The 21,849-nt window shown below is 48.7% G+C and overlaps 1 protein-coding gene across 2 annotated transcripts in view; it reads left to right on the plus strand.

The window, feature by feature from the left end:
• The first annotated feature begins 278 nt into the window (after window positions 1–278).
• LOC110517083 (tetraspanin-18B) overlaps window positions 279–21,849 on the plus strand; it is a 62,362-nt gene continuing 40,791 nt past the window's right edge. The window contains exon 1 of one of the 2 annotated variants that reach the window (XM_090223265.1): window positions 279–852. The gene's annotated coding sequence lies outside the window, so the exon portion shown is untranslated. The remainder of the gene's footprint in view (window positions 853–21,849) is intronic. The other variant, XM_090223264.1, reaches the window with a different exon arrangement.

A 21,849-nucleotide genomic window follows, 5' to 3' on the forward strand; every position in this document is an offset into this window, starting at 1 on the left:
CAACACTGTATAAAGACATAATATCACATTTGAAATGTCTTTATTGTTTTGGAACTTTTGTGAGTATAATGTTTACTGTTAATGTTTTATTGTTTGTTTTCACTGTTGTTTATTATCTACTTCACTTGCCAATAAAACCCTTAAATTGAAATGTAATTATATTAAAGGGTGTTTTATTGCTTAAGGCAATTAGTCTGGATGAGAAGGGGTGAGAATGGGTTAGACTCAGGGGTGAGAATAGAGGGAGGGAGGGGAAGGTTTTAAACCAAGAGTCGTGATCTGAAAGGAGCGACAAGAGTGAAAGAGGGTGTCATAAATACCCTCCTGTCTCTCGAGTGCCCATCTGTGCTGCACCTTAAAACATCCAACACGAAAGAAAAACCTCACAAATGGATGAAATGTTATTTTGTGTTATAGGCTACCAAGAAAAAACACGTTGTGAAAGTTATTACGCATGATTTAGGTCCTACTGTATGGAACGAATGCCAATCAAAATAGCAGTTGAGTTCAAGCTGTGTCGAAGAAAAAGGCCCTATTATTTGAAATGTTAACAATGCTAGTTTTTAGTGGTGGGTGTGAGCGTCCAGTACTCTACCATACCTTCGAAGTGTAGCGTGAAGCGCTGCGCGTATGGAAACGGGTGGACGGACACTTCAACCACAGAGCGAACCTCGCGGTGAGGAATGAGCACATGACTGAACTGAACGCTGTTGCTGCGCCCGTACTATTGGATTTATCCGTGATTATTAGTAATTCCCGAGGACAGTTTCGTAACATTTAGGATATATCTACTGGTTCGTGTTCTTTAAAAGCTTTGGGAAACATATCTCACTTCTCTCGGTTCTATAAAGGGTAAGTTGAGGCGCTCTCTCCAATTCAGTCCCCCATTCCGTTCACGCAGTGATTCGAAATTGTATTTGGATATTAACTGTGATTTTGTATCCCACCCAATTTATTCAAGCCTCTAATGCACGACTAAATGTGTCTGTTTGTTATTTATTTATTTATTTAACTAGGCAAGTCAATTAAGAACAAATTCTTATTTTCAATGACGGCCTAGGAACAGTGGGTTAACTGCCTTGTTCAGGGGCAGAATGACAGATTTTTTATCTTGTCAGCTCGGGGATTCGATCTTACAACCTTTCTTGTTGCTAGTCCAACGCTCTAACCACTAGACTATGTATTAACTGTGTATTAACTATGTATCAAGCCATAATGTCTGAAGACCAATAGGCTACTATTCTAATATGTTTGTTATTAGGAGGAGGGTAGTGAGAACACATCAGTCTGGGAGAAGGCTATAAAATCATCTCGAAATGATTTGAGCTCCATCAGTTCACTTGTGAGGCTAATCATTTACACATGGAGAGTATTTAACATGACAGCAACTCGGCCTACTATTCTGATATGTTTGTTATTAGTCTCACCGTACTTCATGTGTGTCTGTACTATGACATCAGGTAATAACATGGAATAACGGTTGGAAGTGTCCTTACTGGGTTTGTGAAATAGTATTTCCGGTCCTGGACTCCTCTCACCTGCATACTGCAGCTTGTAGTCTACATTCAGTCATCACAAAGACAGCTGAAACCTATTGGTGAGACAATCCCTTTTCAAACCAACACAGGAGTCAGAAATACATCTACTGTAATAGTGCTGCTAACCAGGGGTCTGAAGTTCAGAGGGGGTCTGAGGTTAGAGGGGGTCTGGGGTTAGAGAGGGTCTGAGGGGGTCTGGGGTTAGAGAGGGTCTGGGGTTAGAGAGGGTCTGAGGTTAGAGGGGGTCTGGGGTTAGAGAGGGTCTGAGGTTAGAGAGGGTCTGAGGTTAGAGGGGGTCTGAGGTTAGAGGGGGTCTGGGGTTAGAGAGGGTCTGGGGTTGGAGGGGGTCTGGGGTTAGAGAGGGTCTGGGGTTAGAGAGGGTTAGAGAGGGTCTGGGGTTAGAGGGGGTCTGAGGTTAGAGGGGGTTAGAGAGGGTCTGAGGTTAGAGGGGGTCTGGGGTTAGAGGGGTTTAGAGAGGGTATGGGGTTAGAGAGGGTATGGGGTCAGAGAGGGTCTGGGGTCAGAAAGGGTCTGGGGTTAGAGTGGGTCTGGAGTTAGAGAGCGTCTTGGGTTAGAGAGGGTCTGGGGTCTGAGGGGGTCTGTGGTTAGAGAGAGTCTGGGGGGGGTCTGGGGTCAGAGAGGGTCTGGGGTCTGAGGGGGTCTGGGCTTGGAGGGGTTCCGGAGGCAAAGAGATCAACAGAATTGTATAGAGTGAGAGGTAAAGCTTATTGAAGAGAGTTGAAGTAGAGGTATTGGGAGAAATGTCCAATTGACATAATATATACATAAACTTTTCAAATTCACATCATACTAACTTAAAATAGGCTAGCTAGTTGAATGCTAACGTTAGCCAACGTTAGCTAAACAATAGCTAGATTGTTTTTCCTTAGAATAAACCCATGCTTCATTTTCATCAATATCGACACAAAATCATTACAGGAAAAAAACAAATGAAGGAATAGTTCACCTGAATGACAACAGGTCACATTGGTTTCCTGACCCTGTAAGCAGTCTATGGACAAGGTATGACAGAGAACCATGCTTTGGTTGAGTTTCCCTGGCACTGTTTCCACATGCTAACGTTTTTAGCATTTGTGGCACAAATCCCATTCGAGTCACGCGACCGATAATTAGCATTTTTCCGTGCGCCAGGTCCAAATCATCAGAAAGTGTCTCAAATTGATCGTGAAGCTCAACAAAGTCACTTATAGATGATTTGAATATGATGCTCGAAAAATGATGTCGACCTCTGCTTCCCAAATGGCATCCTTTCCCCTACATAGTGCACTACATTTAACCAGGAGCCGTAGGGTTGGGAATAGGATGCCATGTTTTGGAGGCGACCTGGTAGCTAGCTGCACCTGGAGCTGTAGACAGGCAGTAGAGCCTGGTAGAGTAATCACATGGTTTAAGTAAATTACACACCGTGACACTGTGTCTAGGCTTAGTGGGTGGGCGTACCAGCTGCAAAAGTTGTTTTTTTGGGGGGGGGGGATTTATCAATGCTGAAATCTCAGTTACAGTTTATATATATATCACAGACTGGAAGTGTGATCCCTTGTATGTATGGTCTAACTGAGTGGCTGTAAAGGAGACCCCCTGTAGCCGTTCTGCCCCAACCCCTTCAGTGTGGACAGATCTGGAACTACATACAGGGCTGATGGAAGGTATGTGAACCCCTGTAGCCGTTCTTCCTCAACCCCTTCAGTGTGGACAGATCTGGAACTACATACAGTACTGATGGAAGGTATGTGAACCCCTGTAGCCGTTCTTCCTCAACCCCTTCAGTGTGGACAGATCTGGAACTACATACAGTACTGATGGAAGGTATGTGAACCCCTGTAGCCGTTCTTCCTCAACCCCTTCAGTGTGGACAGATCTGGAACTACATACAGTACTGATGGAAGGTATGTGAACCCCTGTAGCCGTTCTTCCTCAACCCCTTCAGTGTGGACAGATCTGGAACTACATACAGTACTGATGGAAGGTATGTGAACCCCTGTAGCCGTTCTTCCTCAACCCCTTCAGTGTGGACAGATCTGGAACTACATACAGTACTGATGGAAGGTATGTGAACCCCTGTAGCCGTTCTTCCTCAACCCCTTCAGTGTGGACAGATCTGGAACTACATACAGTACTGATGGAAGGTATGTGAACCCCTGTAGCCGTTCTTCCTCAACCCCTTCAGTGTGGACAGATCTGGAACTACATACAGTACTGATGGAAGGTATGTGAACCCCTGTAGCCGTTCTTCCTCAACCCCTTCAGTGTGGACAGATCTGGAACTACATACAGGGCTGATGGAAGGTATGTGAACCCCTGTAGCCGTTCTTCCTCAACCCCTTCAGTGTGGACAGATCTGGAACTACATTACAGGGCTGATGGAAGGTATGTGAACCCCTGTAGCCGTTCTTCCTCAACCCCTTCAGTGTGGACAGATCTGGAACTACATACAGTACTGATGGAAGGTATGTGAACCCCTGTAGCCGTTCTTCCTCAACCCCTTCAGTGTGGACAGATCTGGAACTACATACAGTACTGATGGAAGGTATGTGAACCCCTGTAGCCGTTCTTCCTCAACCCCTTCAGTGTGGACAGATCTGGAACTACATACAGTACTGATGGAAGGTATGTGAACCCCTGTAGCCGTTCTTCCTCAACCCCTTCAGTGTGGACAGATCTGGAACTACATACAGTACTGATGGAAGGTATGTGAACCCCTGTAGCCGTTCTTCCTCAACCCCTTCAGTGTGGACAGATCTGGAACTACATACAGTACTGATGGAAGGTATGTGAACCCCTGTAGCCGTTCTTCCTCAACCCCTTCAGTGTGGACAGATCTGGAACTACATACAGTACTGATGGAAGGTATGTGAACCCCTGTAGCCGTTCTTCCTCAACCCCTTCAGTGTGGACAGATCTGGAACTACATACAGTACTGATGGAAGGTATGTGAACCCCTGTAGCCGTTCTTCCTCAACCCCTTCAGTGTGGACAGATCTGGAACTACATACAGTACTGATGGAAGGTATGTGAACCCCTGTAGCCGTTCTTCCTCAACCCCTTCAGTGTGGACAGATCTGGAACTACATACAGTACTGATGGAAGGTATGTGAACCCCTGTAGCCGTTCTTCCTCAACCCCTTCAGTGTGGACAGATCTGGAACTACATACAGTACTGATGGAAGGTATGTGAACCCCTGTAGCCGTTCTTCCTCAACCCCTTCAGTGTGGACAGATCTGGAACTACATACAGTACTGATGGAAGGTATGTGAACCCCTGTAGCCGTTCTTCCTCAACCCCTTCAGTGTGGACAGATCTGGAACTACATACAGTACTGATGGAAGGTATGTGAACCCCTGTAGCCGTTCTTCCTCAACCCCTTCAGTGTGGACAGATCTGGAACTACATACAGTACTGATGGAAGGTATGTGAACCCCTGTAGCCGTTCTTCCTCAACCCCTTCAGTGTGGACAGATCTGGAACTACATACAGTACTGATGGAAGGTATGTGAACCCCTGTAGTCGTTCTTCCTCAACCCCTTCAGTGTGGACAGATCTGGAACTACATACAGTACTGATGGAAGGTATGTGAACCCCTGTAGCCGTTCTTCCTCAACCCCTTCAGTGTGGACAGATCTGGAACTACATACAGTACTGATGGAAGGTATGTGAACCCCTGTAGCCGTTCTTCCTCAACCCCTTCAGTGTGGACAGATCTGGAACTACATACAGTACTGATGGAAGGTATGTGAACCCCTGTAGCCGTTCTTCCTCAACCCCTTCAGTGTGGACAGATCTGGAACTACATACAGGGCTGATGGAAGGTATGTGAACCCCTGTAGCCGTTCTTCCTCAACCCCTTCAGTGTGGACAGATCTGGAACTACATACAGGGCTGATGGAAGGTATGTGAACCCCTGTAGCCGTTCTTCCTCAACCCCTTCAGTGTGGACAGATCTGGAACTACATACAGTACTGATGGAAGGTATGTGAACCCCTGTAGCCGTTCTTCCTCAACCCCTTCAGTGTGGACAGATCTGGAACTACATACAGTACTGATGGAAGGTATGTGAACCCCTGTAGCCGTTCTTCCTCAACCCCTTCAGTGTGGACAGATCTGGAACTACATACAGGGCTGATGGAAGGTATGTGAACCCCTGTAGCCGTTCTTCCTCAACCCCTTCAGTGTGGACAGATCTGGAACTACATACAGGGCTGATGGAAGGTATGTGAACCCCTGTAGCCGTTCTTCCTCAACCCCTTCAGTGTGGACAGATCTGGAACTACATACAGTACTGATGGAAGGTATGTGAACCCCTGTAGCCGTTCTTCCTCAACCCCTTCAGTGTGGACAGATCTGGAACTACATACAGTACTGATGGAAGGTATGTGAACCCCTGTAGCCGTTCTTCCTCAACCCCTTCAGTGTGGACAGATCTGGAACTACATACAGTACTGATGGAAGGTATGTGAACCCCTGTAGCCGTTCTTCCTCAACCCCTTCAGTGTGGACAGATCTGGAACTACATACAGTACTGATGGAAGGTATGTGAACCCCTGTAGCCGTTCTTCCTCAACCCCTTCAGTGTGGACAGATCTGGAACTACATACAGTACTGATGGAAGGTATGTGAACCCCTGTAGCCGTTCTTCCTCAACCCCTTCAGTGTGGACAGATCTGGAACTACATACAGTACTGATGGAAGGTATGTGAACCCCTGTAGCCGTTCTTCCTCAACCCCTTCAGTGTGGACAGATCTGGAACTACATACAGGGCTGATGGAAGGTATGTGAACCCCTGTAGCCGTTCTTCCTCAACCCCTTCAGTGTGGACAGATCTGGAACTACATACAGTACTGATGGAAGGTATGTGAACCCCTGTAGCCGTTCTTCCTCAACCCCTTCAGTGTGGACAGATCTGGAACTACATACAGTACTGATGGAAGGTATGTGAACCCCTGTAGCCGTTCTTCCTCAACCCCTTCAGTGTGGACAGATCTGGAACTACATACAGTACTGATGGAAGGTATGTGAACCCCTGTAGCCGTTCTTCCTCAACCCCTTCAGTGTGGACAGATCTGGAACTACATACAGTACTGATGGAAGGTATGTGAACCCCTGTAGCCGTTCTTCCTCAACCCCTTCAGTGTGGACAGATCTGGAACTACATACAGTACTGATGGAAGGTATGTGAACCCCTGTAGCCGTTCTTCCTCAACCCCTTCAGTGTGGACAGATCTGGAACTACATACAGTACTGATGGAAGGTATGTGAACCCCTGTAGCCGTTCTTCCTCAACCCCTTCAGTGTGGACAGATCTGGAACTACATACAGTACTGATGGAAGGTATGTGAACCCCTTGTGCAATTTACAGATGTTATTATTATTATTATTATTATATTTAGTTTTTAACCATGAAATCTTCATTTACTCAGATCCAGTCTTTTTTAATCTGACATAACAGGTTTATATGTACCAATACCATGTTGGTGTAGGTGAAATCATGAGTGTAGTAAGAAAAACAACATTAAAAAATGAATTAATGCAAAAAAATAAGTGAACAGCAAGTTGTATTGGGTTAAATCAAGTAGTTAATAAGTAGAATCAGGTGGGTCAATAATTGGGTATCAAATGAACCAATCAAAGGAGAGATGGTTAGGGGGGCGGGACTCTGATAAATAGAGAGATACCTGCTCAGTTTAATGTTACCCGTCCAGGTGAATGCAAAGCAGACCGTACAGAGAGGAAAGGGAGATCTCAGAGGACATCAGGACGAGGGTAGTGAGAACACATCAGTCTGGGAGAAGGCTGTAAAATCATCTCAAAATTATTTGATCTCCATCACGCCACAGTGAGGCTAATCATTTACAAATGGAGAGTATTTAACATGACACCAACTCGGTCTAGAAGTGGACGCCCTTCCAAAGTATCCCAAAGAGCCACAGGAACAATCATAAATCAGGTAAAAGCCAACCCAAAACATAACATCTAGAGATGTGCGGACCTCCCTTGCTGCGTCTCAGGTAACTGTGCTTCAACAATAAGGAGAACACTGAATCAAAATGCCACCCGTGGTAGGGTTGCTAGGGAGAAAGGCTCTGCTGTTAAAAACACTGAATCAAAATGCCACCCGTGGTAGGGTTGCTAGGATGAAAGGCTCTGCTGTTAAAAACACTGAATCAAAATGCCACCCGTGGTAGGGTTGCTAGGGAGAAAGGCTCTGCTGTTAAAAACACTGAATCAAAATGCCACCCGTGGTAGGGTTGCTAGGAAGAAAGGCTCTACTGTTAAAAACACTGAATCAAAATGCCACCCGTGGTAGGGTTGCTAGGGAGAAAGGCTCTGCTGTTAAAAACACTGAATCAAAATGCCACCCGTGGTAGGGTTGCTAGGATGAAAGGCTCTGCTGTTAAAAACACTGAATCAAAATGCCACCCGTGGTAGGGTTGCTAGGATGAAAGGCTCTGCTGTTAAAAACACTGAATCAAAATGCCACCCGTGGTAGGGTTGCTAGGATGAAAGGCTCTGCTGTTAAAAACACTGAATCAAAATGCCACCCGTGGTAGGGTTGCTAGGGAGAAAGGCTCTGCTGTTAAAAACACTGAATCAAAATGCCACCCGTGGTAGGGTTGCTAGGAAGAAAGGCTCTACTGTTAAAAACACTGAATCAAAATGCCACCCGTGGTAGGGTTGCTAGGGAGAAAGGCTCTGCTGTTAAAAACACTGAATCAAAATGCCACCCGTGGTAGGGTTGCTAGGATGAAAGGCTCTGCTGTTAAAAACACTGAATCAAAATGCCACCCGTGGTAGGGTTGCTAGGATGAAAGGCTCTGCTGTTAAAAACACTGAATCAAAATGCCACCCGTGGTAGGGTTGCTAGGATGAAAGGCTCTGCTGTTAAAAACACTGAATCAAAATGCCACCCGTGGTAGGGTTGCTAGGAAGAAAGGCTCTGCTGTTAAAAAAATAACCTAACTGTCTGTCTTAACTTGGTCAGAAACCACCTGGACAAATCTGAAGTCCATACTCTGGACCGTGCATCATGTCCCAAATTGACCTTTTTGGACACAAGCAACACCGCTATGTTTGGCGAAAACCCGACACAGTCTACCACCAAAATAACAGAAAACCCAACACTGTCTACCACCAAAATAACCTTATCCCAACACAGCCTACCACCAAAATAACCTTATCCCAACACTGCCTACCACCAAAATAACCTTATCCCAACACTGCCTACCACCAAAATAACAGAAAACCCAACACTGCCTACCACCAAAATAACCTTATCCCAACACTGCCTACCACCAAAATAACCTTATCCCAACACTGTCTACCACCAAAATAACCTTATCCCAACACTGCCTACCACCAAAATAACAGAAAACCCAACACTGCCTACCACCAAAATAACCTTATCCCAACACTGTCTACCACCAAAATAACCTTATCCCAACACTGCCTACCACCAAAATAACAGAAAACCCAACACTGGCTACTACCAAAATAACAGAAAACCCAACACTGCCTACCACCAAAATAACTTTATCCCAACACTGCCTACCACCAAAATAACCTTATCCCAACACTGCCTACCACCAAAATAACAGAAAACCCAACACTGCCTACCACCAAAATAACCTTATCCCAACACTGTCTACCACCAAAATAACCTTATCCCAACACTGCCTACCACCAAAATAACAGAAAACCCAACACTGCCTACCACCAAAATAACCTTATCCCAACACTGTCTACCACCAAAATAACAGAAAACCCAACACTGTCTACCACCAAAATAACAGAAAACCCAACTCTGTCTACCACCAAAATAACAGAAAACCCAACACTGTCTACCACCAAAATAACAGAAAACCCAACACTGTCTACCACCAAAATAACAGAAAACCCAACTCTGTCTACCACCAAAATAACAGAAAACCCAACACTGTCTACCACCAAAATAACAGAAAACCCAACACTGTCTACCACCAAAATAACAGAAAACCCAACTCTGTCTACCACCAAAATAACAGAAAACCCAACACTGTCTACCACCAAAATAACAGAAAACCCAACACTGGCTACTACCAAAATAACAGAAAACCCAACACTGCCTACCACCAAAATAACCTTATCCCAACACTGCCTACCACCAAAATAACCTTATCCCAACACTGCCTACCACCAAAATAACCTTATCCCAACACTGTCTACCACCAAAATAACCTTATCCCAACACTGCCTACCACCGAAATAACAGAAAACCCAACACTGCCTACCACCAAAATAACCTTATCCCAACACTGCCTACCACCAAAATAACCTTATTCCAACACTGCCTACCACCAAAATAACAGAAAACCCAACACTGCCTACCACCAAAATAACCTTATCCCAACTCTACCTACCACCAAAATAACCTTATCCCAACACTGTCTACCACCAAAATAACAGAAAACCCAACACTGCCTACCACCCAAATAACAGAAAACCCAACACTGCCTACCACCAAAATAACAGAAAACCCAACACTGCCTACCACCAAAATAACAGAAAACCCAACACTGCCTACCACCAAAATAACCAGAAAGAGCAGAAAGAGGTGGCCCAGTAAACACCACCCAGACCCTGTGTTGAAGCAGAAAGAGGTGGCCCAGTAGACACCACCCAGACCCTGTGTTGGAGCAGAAAGAGGTGGCCCAGTAGACACCACCCAGACCCTGTGTTGAAGCAGAAAGAGGTGGCCCAGTAGACACCACCCAGACCCTGTGTTGGAGCAGAAAGAGGTGGCCCAGTAAACACCACCCAGACCCTGTGTTGAAGCAGAAAGAGGTGGCCCAGTAGACACCACCCAGACCCTGTGTTGAAGCAGAAAGAGGTGGCCCAGTAAACACCACCCAGACCCTGTGTTGAAGCAGAAAGAGGTGGCCCAGTAAACACCACCTAGACCCTGTGTTGAAGCAGAAAGAGGTGACCCAGTAGACACCACCCAGACCCTGTGTTGAAGCAGAAAGAGGCGGCCCAGTAGACACCACCCAGACCCCGTGTTGAAGGAGAAAGAGGTGGCCCAGTAAACACCACCCAGACCCTGTGTTGAAGCAGAAAGAGGCGGCCCAGTAGACACCACCCAGACCCCGTGTTGAAGGAGAAAGAGGTGGCCCAGTAAACACCACCCAGACCCTGTGTTGAAGCAGAAAGAGGTGGCCCAGTAGACACCACCCAGACCCTGTGTTGAAGCAGAAAGAGGTGGCCCAGTAGACACCACCCAGACCCTGTGTTGAAGCAGAAAGAGGTGGCCCAGTAAACACCACCCAGACCCTGTGTTGAAGCAGAAAGAGGTGGCCCAGTAGACACCACCCAGACCCTGTGTTGAAGCAGAAAGAGGTGGCCCAGTAGACACCACCCAGACCCTGTGTTGAAGCAGAAAGAGGTGGCCCAGTAGACACCACCCAGACCCTGTGTTGGAGCAGAAAGAGGTGGCCCAGTAAACACCACCCAGACCCCGTGTTGAAGCAGAAATAGGTGGCCCAGTAGACACCACCCAGACCCTGTGTTGAAGCAGAAAGAGGTGGCCCAGTAGACACCACCCAGACCCTGTGTTGAAGCAGAAAGAGGTGGCCCAGTAGACAACACCCAGACCCTGTGTTGGAGCAGAAAGAGGTGGCCCAGTAGACACCACCCAGACCCCGTGTTGAAGGAGAAAGAGGTGGCCCAGTAGACACCACCCAGACCCTGTGTTGAAGCAGAAAGAGGTGGCCCAGTAGACACCACCCAGACCCTGTATTGGAGCAGAAAGAGGCGGCCCAGTAGACACCACCCAGACCCTGTGTTGAAGCAGAAAGAGGTGGCCCAGTAGACACCACCCAGACCCTGTGTTGGAGCAGAAAGAGGTGGCCCAGTAGACACCACAGGTGTCTTCTCTTCACGGCCGGGCCCTTCTCCATTGACAAGCCCAACGTTTCCTGCTGCTGAGAGCTCATTAGGCCACAGGCTACGTCACAAATTGCATCCTATTCCCTATGTAGTGCATACTGGGCCTTGGTCAAAAGTAGTGCACTATTTAGGAAATTATATGGTGCCTTTTGGGACACACAAACAGTGAAAGGGAAAGGGGACAGGTTTTTTTGTTGTTGTTGTCTGTGTTCAACAACATGTGTGAACATGACATACTATCATGCTATCATGCCATGTCCAGGTGTAGCTACTAGCCAGGGGTCAGGGGTCAGGGTGAGTCACCATGGAAGAGAGTGTAGAGCCGGGAGTCAGGGGTCATGGTGAGTGTCACGTGATCAGTCCATCTGTTCCTTTCCTTCCTGTTGCAGTTTGACAATAAGGTTCTGCTTGTATCTCAAATGGCTAACTGTTCCCTATGTAGTGGCACGCACACACACACACACACACACACACACACACACACACACACACACACACACACACACACACACACACTGATCAGTAGCAGTGCACAACATAAAGGACAGGGCTCCATTAGGGACAGAGTGTGTTCTATTGTTGGATCACAGCGTGGTGTCACTCCAGACCAGACCAGCAGAGCCCAGTAGGGGCTGAGGGCCTGAAAGACCGTCTGGCAATTAGTTTGTTCCCCTCCTGCCAGGCCAGGGCAGGGGACAAGCTCCCGCTACGCTGGCTGATCCAACCAGACCTCAGGGTTCAAATAGGATTCTGAAGAGAACGAATACTGTTTGAACCCAGGTTTGTAGCCAACACAGGCGGGGAACAGAGGCTAGGCTAGGCAGGACTAATGCAGACTGGCAGGACTAATGCAGACTGGCAGGACTAATGCAGACTGGACTACTGCAGACTGGCAGGACTAATGCAGACTGGCAGGACTAATGCAGACTGGACTACTGCAGACTGGCAGGACTAATGCAGACTGGCAGGACTAATGCAGACTGACAGGACTAATGCAGACTGGCAGGACTAATGCAGACTGGCAGGACTAATGCAGACTGGACTACTGCAGACTGGCAGGACTAATGCAGACTGGCAGGACTAATGCAGACTGGCAGGACTAATGCAGACTGGCAGGACTAATGCAGACTGGCCTACTGCAGACTGGCAGGACTAATGCAGACTGGCAGGACTAATGCAGACTGGCAGGACTAATGCAGACTGACAGGACTATTGCAGACAGTCCTCCTGAAGACTGGCAGGACTAATGCAGACTGACAGGACTAATGCAGGCAGTCCTCCTGAAGACTGGCAGGACTAATGCAGACGGACAGGACTAATGCAGACTGACAGGACTAATGCAGACTGATAGGACTAATGTAGACTGATATGACTAATGCAGACTGGCAGGACTAATGCAGACAGTCATCCTGAAGACTGGCAGGACTAATGCAGACTGACAGGGCTAATGCAGACTGACAGGACTAATGCAGACTGACAGGACAAATGCAGACTGACATGACTAATGCAGACTGACAGGACTAATGCAGACTGGCAGGACTAATGCAGACAGTCATCCTGAAGACTGACATGACTAATGCAGACTGACATGACTAATGCAGACTGACATGACTAATGCAGACTGGAGGGACTAATGCAGACTGTCAGGACTAATGAAGACTGGCAGGACTATTGCAGACAGTCCTCCTGCAGACTGACAGGACTAATACAGACAGGCCTCCTGCAGACTGGCAGGACTAATGCAGACTGGAGGGACTAATGCAGACTGGCAGGACTAATGCAGACTGGCAGGCCTCCTGAAGACTGGCAGGACTAATGCAGACTGGCAGTCCTCCTGAAGACTGGCAGGACTAATGCAGACCTGCTGGACTAATGCAGACTGACAGGACTAATGCAGACAGGGAGTCAGGGACAAGACAGGGCTGAGGGAAACAGGAGGCAGGGCTGAGGGAAACAGGAAGTCAGGGACAAGGCAGGGCTGAGGGAAACATGCTGTTACAAGGACAAGGCAGGGCTGAGGGAAACAGGGAGTCAGGGACAAGGCAGGGCTGAGGGAAACAGGGAGTCAGGGACAAGGCAGGGCTGAGGGAAACAGGGAGTCAGGGACAAGGCAGGGCTGAGGGAAACAGGAAGTCAGGGACAAGGCAGAGCTGAGGGAAACAGGCTGTTCCAGGGACAAGGCAGGGCTGAGAGAAACAGGCTGTTCCAGGGACAAGGCAGGGCTGAGGGAAAGAGGGAGTCAGGGACAAGGCAGGGCTGAGGGAAACAGGGAGTCAGGGACAAGGCAGGGCTGAGGGAAACAGGGAGTCAGGGACAAGGCAGGGCTGAGGGAAACAGGGAGTCAGGGACAAGGCAGGGCTGAGGGAAACAGGCTATTACAGGGACAAGGCAGGGCTGAGGGAAACAGGGAGTCAGGGACAAGGCAGGGCTGAGGGAAACAGGGAGTCAGGGACAAGGCAGGGCTGAGGGAAACAGGGAGTCAGGGACAAGGCAGGGCTGAGGGAAACAGGAGGTCAGGGACAAGGCAGGGCTGAGGGAAACAGGCTGTTCCAGGGACAAGGCAGGGCTGAGAGAAACAGGCTGTTCCAGGGACAAGGCAGGGCTGAGGGAAACAGGGAGTCAGGGACAAGGCTTGGCTGAGGGAAAGAGGGAGTCAGGGACAAGGCAGGGCTGAGGGAAACAGGGAGTCAGGGACAAGGCAGGGCTGAGGGAAACAGGCTGTTCCAGGGACAAGGCAGGGCTGAGAGAAACAGGCTGTTCCAGGGACAAGGCAGGGCTGAGGGAAAGAGGGAGTCAGGGACAAGGCAGGGCTGAGGGAAACAGGGAGTCAGGGACAAGGCAGGGCTGAGGGAAACAGGGAGTCAGGGACAAGGCAGGGCTGAGGGAAACAGGGAGTCAGGGACAAGGCAGGGCTGAGGGAAACAGGGAGTCAGGGACAAGGCAGGGCTGAGGGAAACAGGAGGTCAGGGACAAGGCAGGGCTGAGGGAAACAGGCTGTTCCAGGGACAAGGCAGGGCTGAGAGAAACAGGCTGTTCCAGGGACAAGGCAGGGCTGAGGGAAACAGGGAGTCAGGGACAAGGCTTGGCTGAGGGAAAGAGGGAGTCAGGGACAAGGCAGGGCTGAGGGAAACAGGGAGTCAGGGACAAGGCAGGGCTGAGGGAAACAGGGAGTCAGGGACAAGGCAGGGCTGAGGGAAACAGGCTGTTACAGGGACAAGGCAGGGCTGAGGGAAACAGGGAGTCAGGGACAAGGCAGGGCTGAGGGAAACAGGGAGTCAGGGACAAGGCAGGGCTGAGGGAAACAGGCTGTTACAGGGACAAGGCAGGGCTGAGGGAAACAGGGAGTCAGGGACAAGGCAGGGCTGAGGGAAACAGGCTGTTACAGGGACAAGGCAGGGCTGAGGGAAACAGGGAGTCGGGGACAAGGCAGGGCTGAGGGAAACAGGGAGTCAGGGACAAGGCAGGGCTGAGGGAAACAGAGAGTCAGGGACAAGGCAGGGCTGAGGGAAACAGGCTGTTCCAGGGACTCTGTGTGGGCTGCAGCCGGGAGGAGAGACCTTGACTCTGGGAACGGTGGTGAGCGAGATAAGAGACTTCCTGAGATCCACTTCCTAACAACGCTTAGCGAGTAGAGAGGCGAGGAGGACGGTAACTCCCCAGATATGTTCTCTGAAGATGGAAGGACCAGGTCTTAAAATGTCTTCTTAGATCCTGATGAAGGCTGTTGTAGCTGGAAGGTAACCAGCTTATTATTTCCAATGTATTGAAAATGTTCAGTCTGATTTAATGAGCTCCTTGCGCAGGTCGGTATAATGCCTTCTGTCACAGATTGCTAGGTTTCTGATATACAGTACTTTAATAAACGACATTAAACAGATATATCAATGATCACCCAAACCAACAGTGTGTGAAGGTTCTCTTCTCTCTCGCTTAGCTCTCTCTCCCTCTCTCCCTTAGCTCTCTCCCTCTCCCCCTTAGCTCTCTCTGTCTCCCTCTCTCCCTTAGTTCTCTCTTTCTCCCTCTCCCCCTTAGCTCTCTCTCTCCCTCTCTCTCTCTCTCTCTCTCTCGCTTAGCTCTCGCTCTCTCTCTCCCTCTCTCTCTTGCTTATAGCTCTTTCTCTCCCTCTCTCCCTTAGCTCTCTCTCTCTCCCTCTCTCCCTTAGCCCTCTCTCTCTCTCTCTCGCTTAGCTCTCGCTCTCTCTCTCCCTCTCTCTCTTGCTTATAGCTCTTTCTCTCCCTCTCTCCCTTAGCTCTCTCTCTCTCCCTCTCTCCCTTAGCTCTCTCTCTCCCTCTCTCCCTTAGCTCTCTCTCCCTTAGCTCTCTCTCTCCCTCTCCCCCTTAGCTCCCTCTCTCCCTTAGTCCTCTCTCCCTTTAGCTCTCTCTCTCCCTCTTTCCCTCTCTCCCTTAGCTCTCTCTCTCCCCTCTCCCCCTTAGCTCTCTCCTTCTCTCCCTCTCTCCGTTTAGCTCTCTCCCTCTCTCCCTTAGCTCTCTCTCTCTCCCTCTCTCCCTTAGCTCTCTCCCTCTCTCCCTTAGCTCTCTCTCTCTCCCTCTCCCCCTTAGCTCTCTCTCTCCCTCTCCCCCTTAGCTCTCTCTCTCCCTCTCTCCCTTAGCTCTCTCTCTCCCTTCGCTCTCTATCTCCCTCTCCCCCTTCGCTCTCTTTCTCTCCATCTACCCCTTAGCTCTCTCTCTCCCTCTCTTCCTTTAGCTCTCTCTCTCCCTCTCTCCCTTAGCTCTCTCTCCCTTTAGCTCTCTCTCTCCCTCTCTCCCTTAGCTCTCCCTCTCTCCCTTTAGCTCGCTCTCTCCCTCTCTCCCTTAGCTCTCCCTTAGCTCTCTCTCTCTCCCTCTCTCCCTTAGCTCTCTCTCTCACCCTCTCTCCCTTTAGCTCTCTCTCTCCCTCTCTTCCTTAGCTCTCTCTCTCACCCTCTCTCCCTTTAGCTCTCTCTCTCCCTCTCTTCCTTAGCTCTCGCTCTCTCCCTCTCTCCCTTTAGCTCTCTCTCTCTCCCTCTCTCCCTTAGCTCTCTCTCTCTCTCCCTCTCTCCCTTTAGCTCTCTCTCTCTCCCTCTCTCCCTCCCCCCCTCTCCCTTTAGCTCTCTCTCTCCCTCTCTCCCTTAGCTCTCTCTCTCTCCCTCTCTCCCCCTTAGCTCTCCCTCTCCCCCTTAGCTCTCTCTCTCTTCCTCTCTCCCTTAGCTCTCTCTCTCTCCCTCTCTCCCTTAGCTCTCTCTCCCTCTCTCCCTCAGCCCTCTCTCCCTTAGCTCTCTCCCTCTTTCCCTTAGCTCTCTCTCTCTCTATCTCTCTCTCCCTTAGCTCTCTCTCTCTCTATCTCTCTCTCCCTTAGCTCTCTCTCTGCTAATGAGTAACTGATATGACAGAGTGATAGTCAGCACGGGAGGAGGAAAGGAGGGATATGGAAATAAACCTCCCTGACTCTTGATACCCTTAATAGTGTTGATGAAACGTCTGTCGTGTGTTTTAACTCAGCAGCCTGTTGTCATGGATATTATTTGACTGGGCACCAGAAGAGTAATGCTGTGTGGCTCTTTCAAGGTCTCCTAAATCTAATGGGATTAAATGAATCCTATTGAATTAAAAGCAGATGGTCACTGCTACCTCCCCCCCTAGCCACTTAACACCCCCCCCCCCCCCCCCCCCCCCCAAGGAACTGTCCCGACCCCCCTACCCCCTCCTATAGGACTGTCCTCTGAACCCCTTACCCCCCACGGAACTTCCCCCCTCCAGCCAACACTACAGTATCTCAGTACAGACTATAGAACCCCTCCACCACAACAACAGAACCCCAGTACAAACTACAGAATCCCTCCATCACCAGAACCCCTCCACCACAACAACAACTGAACAGAACCCCAGTACAGACTACAGAACCCCTCCACCACAACAACAACAGAATAGATTATAGAACCCCTCCACCACAACAAACTACAGAACCCCTCCATCACCAGAACCCCTCCACCACAACAACAACTGAACAGAACCCCAGTACAGACTACAGAACCCCTCCACCACCACAACAACAGAACAGACTATAGAACCCCTCCACCATAACAACAGAACCCCAGTACAGACTATAGAACCCCTCCACCACCACAACAACAACAGAACCCCAGTACAGACTATAGAACCCCTCCACCACAACAACAACAGAACCCCAGTACAGACTATAGAACCCCTCCACCACAACAACACCATAACCCCAGTACAGACTATAGAACCCCTCCACCACAACAACAACAGAACCCCAGTACAGACTATAGAACCCCTCCACCACAACAACAACAGAACCCCAGTACAGACTATAGAACCCCTCCACCACAACAACAACAGAACCCCAGTACAGACTATATAACCCCTCCACCACCACAACAACAACAGAACCCCAGTACGGACGATAGAACCCCTCCACCACAACAACAACAGAACCCCAGGACAGACTATAGAACCCCTCCACCACAACAACAACAACAGAACCCCAGTACAGACTATAGAACCCCTCCACCACCATAACAACAGAACAGACTATAGAACCCCTCCACCACAACAACAGAACAGACTATAGAACCCCTCCACCACAACAACGGAACCCCAGTACAGACTATAGAACCCCTCCACCACAACAACAACAGAACCCCAGTACAGACTATAGAACCCCTCCACCACCACAACAACAACAGAACCCCAGTATGGACTATAGAACCCCTCCACCACAACAACAACAGAACCCCAGTACAGACTATAGAACCCCTCCACCACAACAACACAACAGAACCCCAGTACAGACTATAGAACCCCTCCACCACAACAACACAACAGAACCCCAGTACAGACTATAGAACCCCTCCACCACAACAACACAACAGAACCCCAGTACAGACTATAGAACCCCTCCACCACAACAACAACAGAACCCCAGTACAGACTATAGAACCCCTCCACCACCACAACAACAACAGAACCCCAGTACAGACTATAGAACCCCTCCACCACAACAACAACAACAGAACCCCAGTACAGACTATAGAACCCCTCCACCACAACAACAACAACAGAACCCCAGTACAGACTATAGAACCCCTCAACCACAACAACAACAGAACAGACTTTAGAACCCCTCCACCACAACAACAGAAGCCCAGTACAGACTATAGAACCCCTCCACCACCACAACAACAACAGAACCCCAGGACAGACTATAGAACCCCTCCACCACAACAACAACAGAACCCCAGTACAGACTATAGAACCCCTCCACCACAACAACAACAGAACCCCAGTACAGACTATAGAACCCCTCCACCACAACAACAACAGAACCCCAGTACAGACTATAGAACCCCTCCACCACAACAACAACAGAACCCCAGTACAGACTATATAACCCCTCCACCACAACAACAACAGAACAGACTATAGAACCCCTCCACAACGACAGAACCCCAGTACAGACTATAGAACCCCTCCACCACAACAACAACAGAACCCCAGGACAGACTATAGAACCCCTCCACCACAACAACAACAACAGAACCCCAGTACAGACTATAGAACCCCTCCACCACAACAACAACAGAACAGACTATAGAACCCCTCCACAACGACAGAACCCCAGTACAGACTATAGAACCCCTCCACCACAACAACAACAGAACCCCAGGACAGACTATAGAACCCCTCCACCACAACAACAACAACAGAACCCCAGTACAGACTATAGAACCCCTCCACCACAACAACAACAGAACCCCAGAACAGACTATAGAATCCCTCCACCACAACAACAACAGAACCCCAGTACAGACTATATAACCCCTCCACCACAACAACAACAGAACCCCAGTACAGACTATAGAACCCCTCCACAACAACAACAGAACCCCAGAACAGACTATAGAACCCCTCCACAACATCAACAACAGAACCCCAGTACAGACTATAGAACCCCTCCACCACAACATAACCCCAGTACAGACTATAGAACCCCTCCACCACAACAACAACAACAGAACCCCAGTACAGACTATAGAACCCCTCCACCACAACAACAACAGAACCCCAGAACAGACTATAGAATCCCTCCACAACAACAACAACAGAACCCCAGTACAGACTATATAACCCCTCCACCACAACAACAACAGAACCCCAGTACAGACTATATAACCCCTCCACCACAACAACAACAGAACCCCAGTACAGACTATAGAACCCCTCCACCACAACAACAACAGAACCCCAGTACAGACTATATAACCCCTCCACCACAACAACAACAGAACCCCAGTACAGACTATATAACCCCTCCACCACAACAACAACAGAACCCCAGTACAGACTATATAACCCCTCCACCACAACAACAACAGAACCCCAGTACAGACTATATAACCCCTCCACCACAACAACAACAGAACCCCAGTACAGACTATAGAACCCCTCCACCACAACAACAACAACAGAACCCCAGTACAGACTATAGAACCCCTCCACCACAACAACAACAGAACCCCAGTACAGACTATAGAACCCCTCCACCACAACAACAACAACAGAACCCCAGTACAGACTATAGAACCCCTCCACCACAACAACAACAGAACCCCAGTACAGACTATAGAACCCCTCCACCACAACAACAACAACAACAACAGAACCCCAGTACAGACTATAGAACCCCTCCACCACAACAACAACAACAGAACCCCAGTACAGACTATAGAACCCCTCCACCACAACAACAACAACAGAACCCCAGTACAGACTATAGAACCCCTCCACCACAACAACAACAACAGAACCCCAGTACAGACTATAGAACCCCTCCACCACAACAACAACAGAACCCCAGTACAGACTATAGAACCCCTCCACCACAACAACAACAACAGAACCCCAGTACAGACTATAGAACCCCTCCACCACAACAACAACAACAACAACAGAACCCCAGTACAGACTATAGAACCCCTCCACCACAACAACAACAGAACCCCAGTACAGACTATAGAACCCCTCCACCACAACAACAACAACAGAACCCCAGTACAGACTATAGAACCCCTCCACCACAACAACAACAACAGAACCCCAGTACAGACTATAGAACCCCTCCACCACAACAACAACAACAGAACCCCAGTACAGACTATAGAACCCCTCCACCACAACAACAACAACAGAACCCCAGTACAGACTATAGAACCCCTCCACCACAACAACAACAACAGAACCCCAGTACAGACTATAGAACCCCTCCACCACAACAACAACAACAGAACCCCAGTACAGACTATAGAACCCCTCCACCACAACAACAACAGAACCCCAGTACAGACTATAGAACCCCTCCACCACAACAACAACAGAACCCCAGTACAGACTATAGAACCCCTCCACCACAACAACAACAACAGAACCCCAGTACAGACTATAGAACCCCTCCACCACAACAACAACAACAGAACCCCAGTACAGACTATAGAACCCCTCCACCACAACAACAACAACAACAGAAAACATAGATAAACATCACCTCTGACAAAAAGCTTCTTGCGTTATCTTCGATTGGCTAATGATTTCCTAAATATTAAAAAGGAGTTCATTTGATCTGGCCATTATCTTTGCCTGGTCCTGATGCTGTGTTGGTCTTCATACCCGTCCTGCTGTTCTGACAACACCATATTAACATCAGTTAAGAACACCATGTCCTCATGTGTTTGGTGAGTTACAGCCAGGAGCCTATTGGTCATTATGATACTGGGTTACAGAGGAAGGAGATTGTTTTCTGTTTTCAACCAGTAGTCCTTAAATAAGTCCCAAATCGCAACCTATTCCCTATATAGTGCACTACTTTTGACCAGGAACCATAGAGATCTGGTCAAAAGTAGAGCACTGTATAGGGAATAGGGTGCGATTTGGGACTTATACTAGGACTACTGGTTGAAAACAGAAAACAATCTCCTTCCTCTGTTTATGTTGCGTCCAGCTGAAACCAGATGGGTCCGACTGGCTGTGGATGTTAAGGTGTTGTTACAGCAACACGGCCGTCTCAGCTTCTTTCATATTACCATTAAGGGTCGTCTGGTAGGGGGGGTTATATTGGTCCTATTTCAACTCTGTATTAATATGTGTGAATTTGGAAATGTGTCTTCTGCGTATCCCAAGTCCCCCGGAGACACCCGGCGAGAGTGGAGGTCACGGTCATCTCAGCCTGAGTGTTCAGCAGCTCTCTGTGTGGTCCTGGTGTGGTTCAACCAGAAACAGTCTGTGGTTCATTTACCATTCTGACAGTCACTCACCATTATGGCAAAGTTGGACATATTGATATATGGAAAACAGATTGAATTACTTGAATAACTTGAAGTT

This window comes from Oncorhynchus mykiss, chromosome 26 (assembly GCF_057628025.1).
Source record: "Oncorhynchus mykiss isolate SJ-2025 chromosome 26, ASM5762802v1, whole genome shotgun sequence".
NCBI classification, from domain to species: domain Eukaryota; kingdom Metazoa; phylum Chordata; class Actinopteri; order Salmoniformes; family Salmonidae; genus Oncorhynchus; species Oncorhynchus mykiss.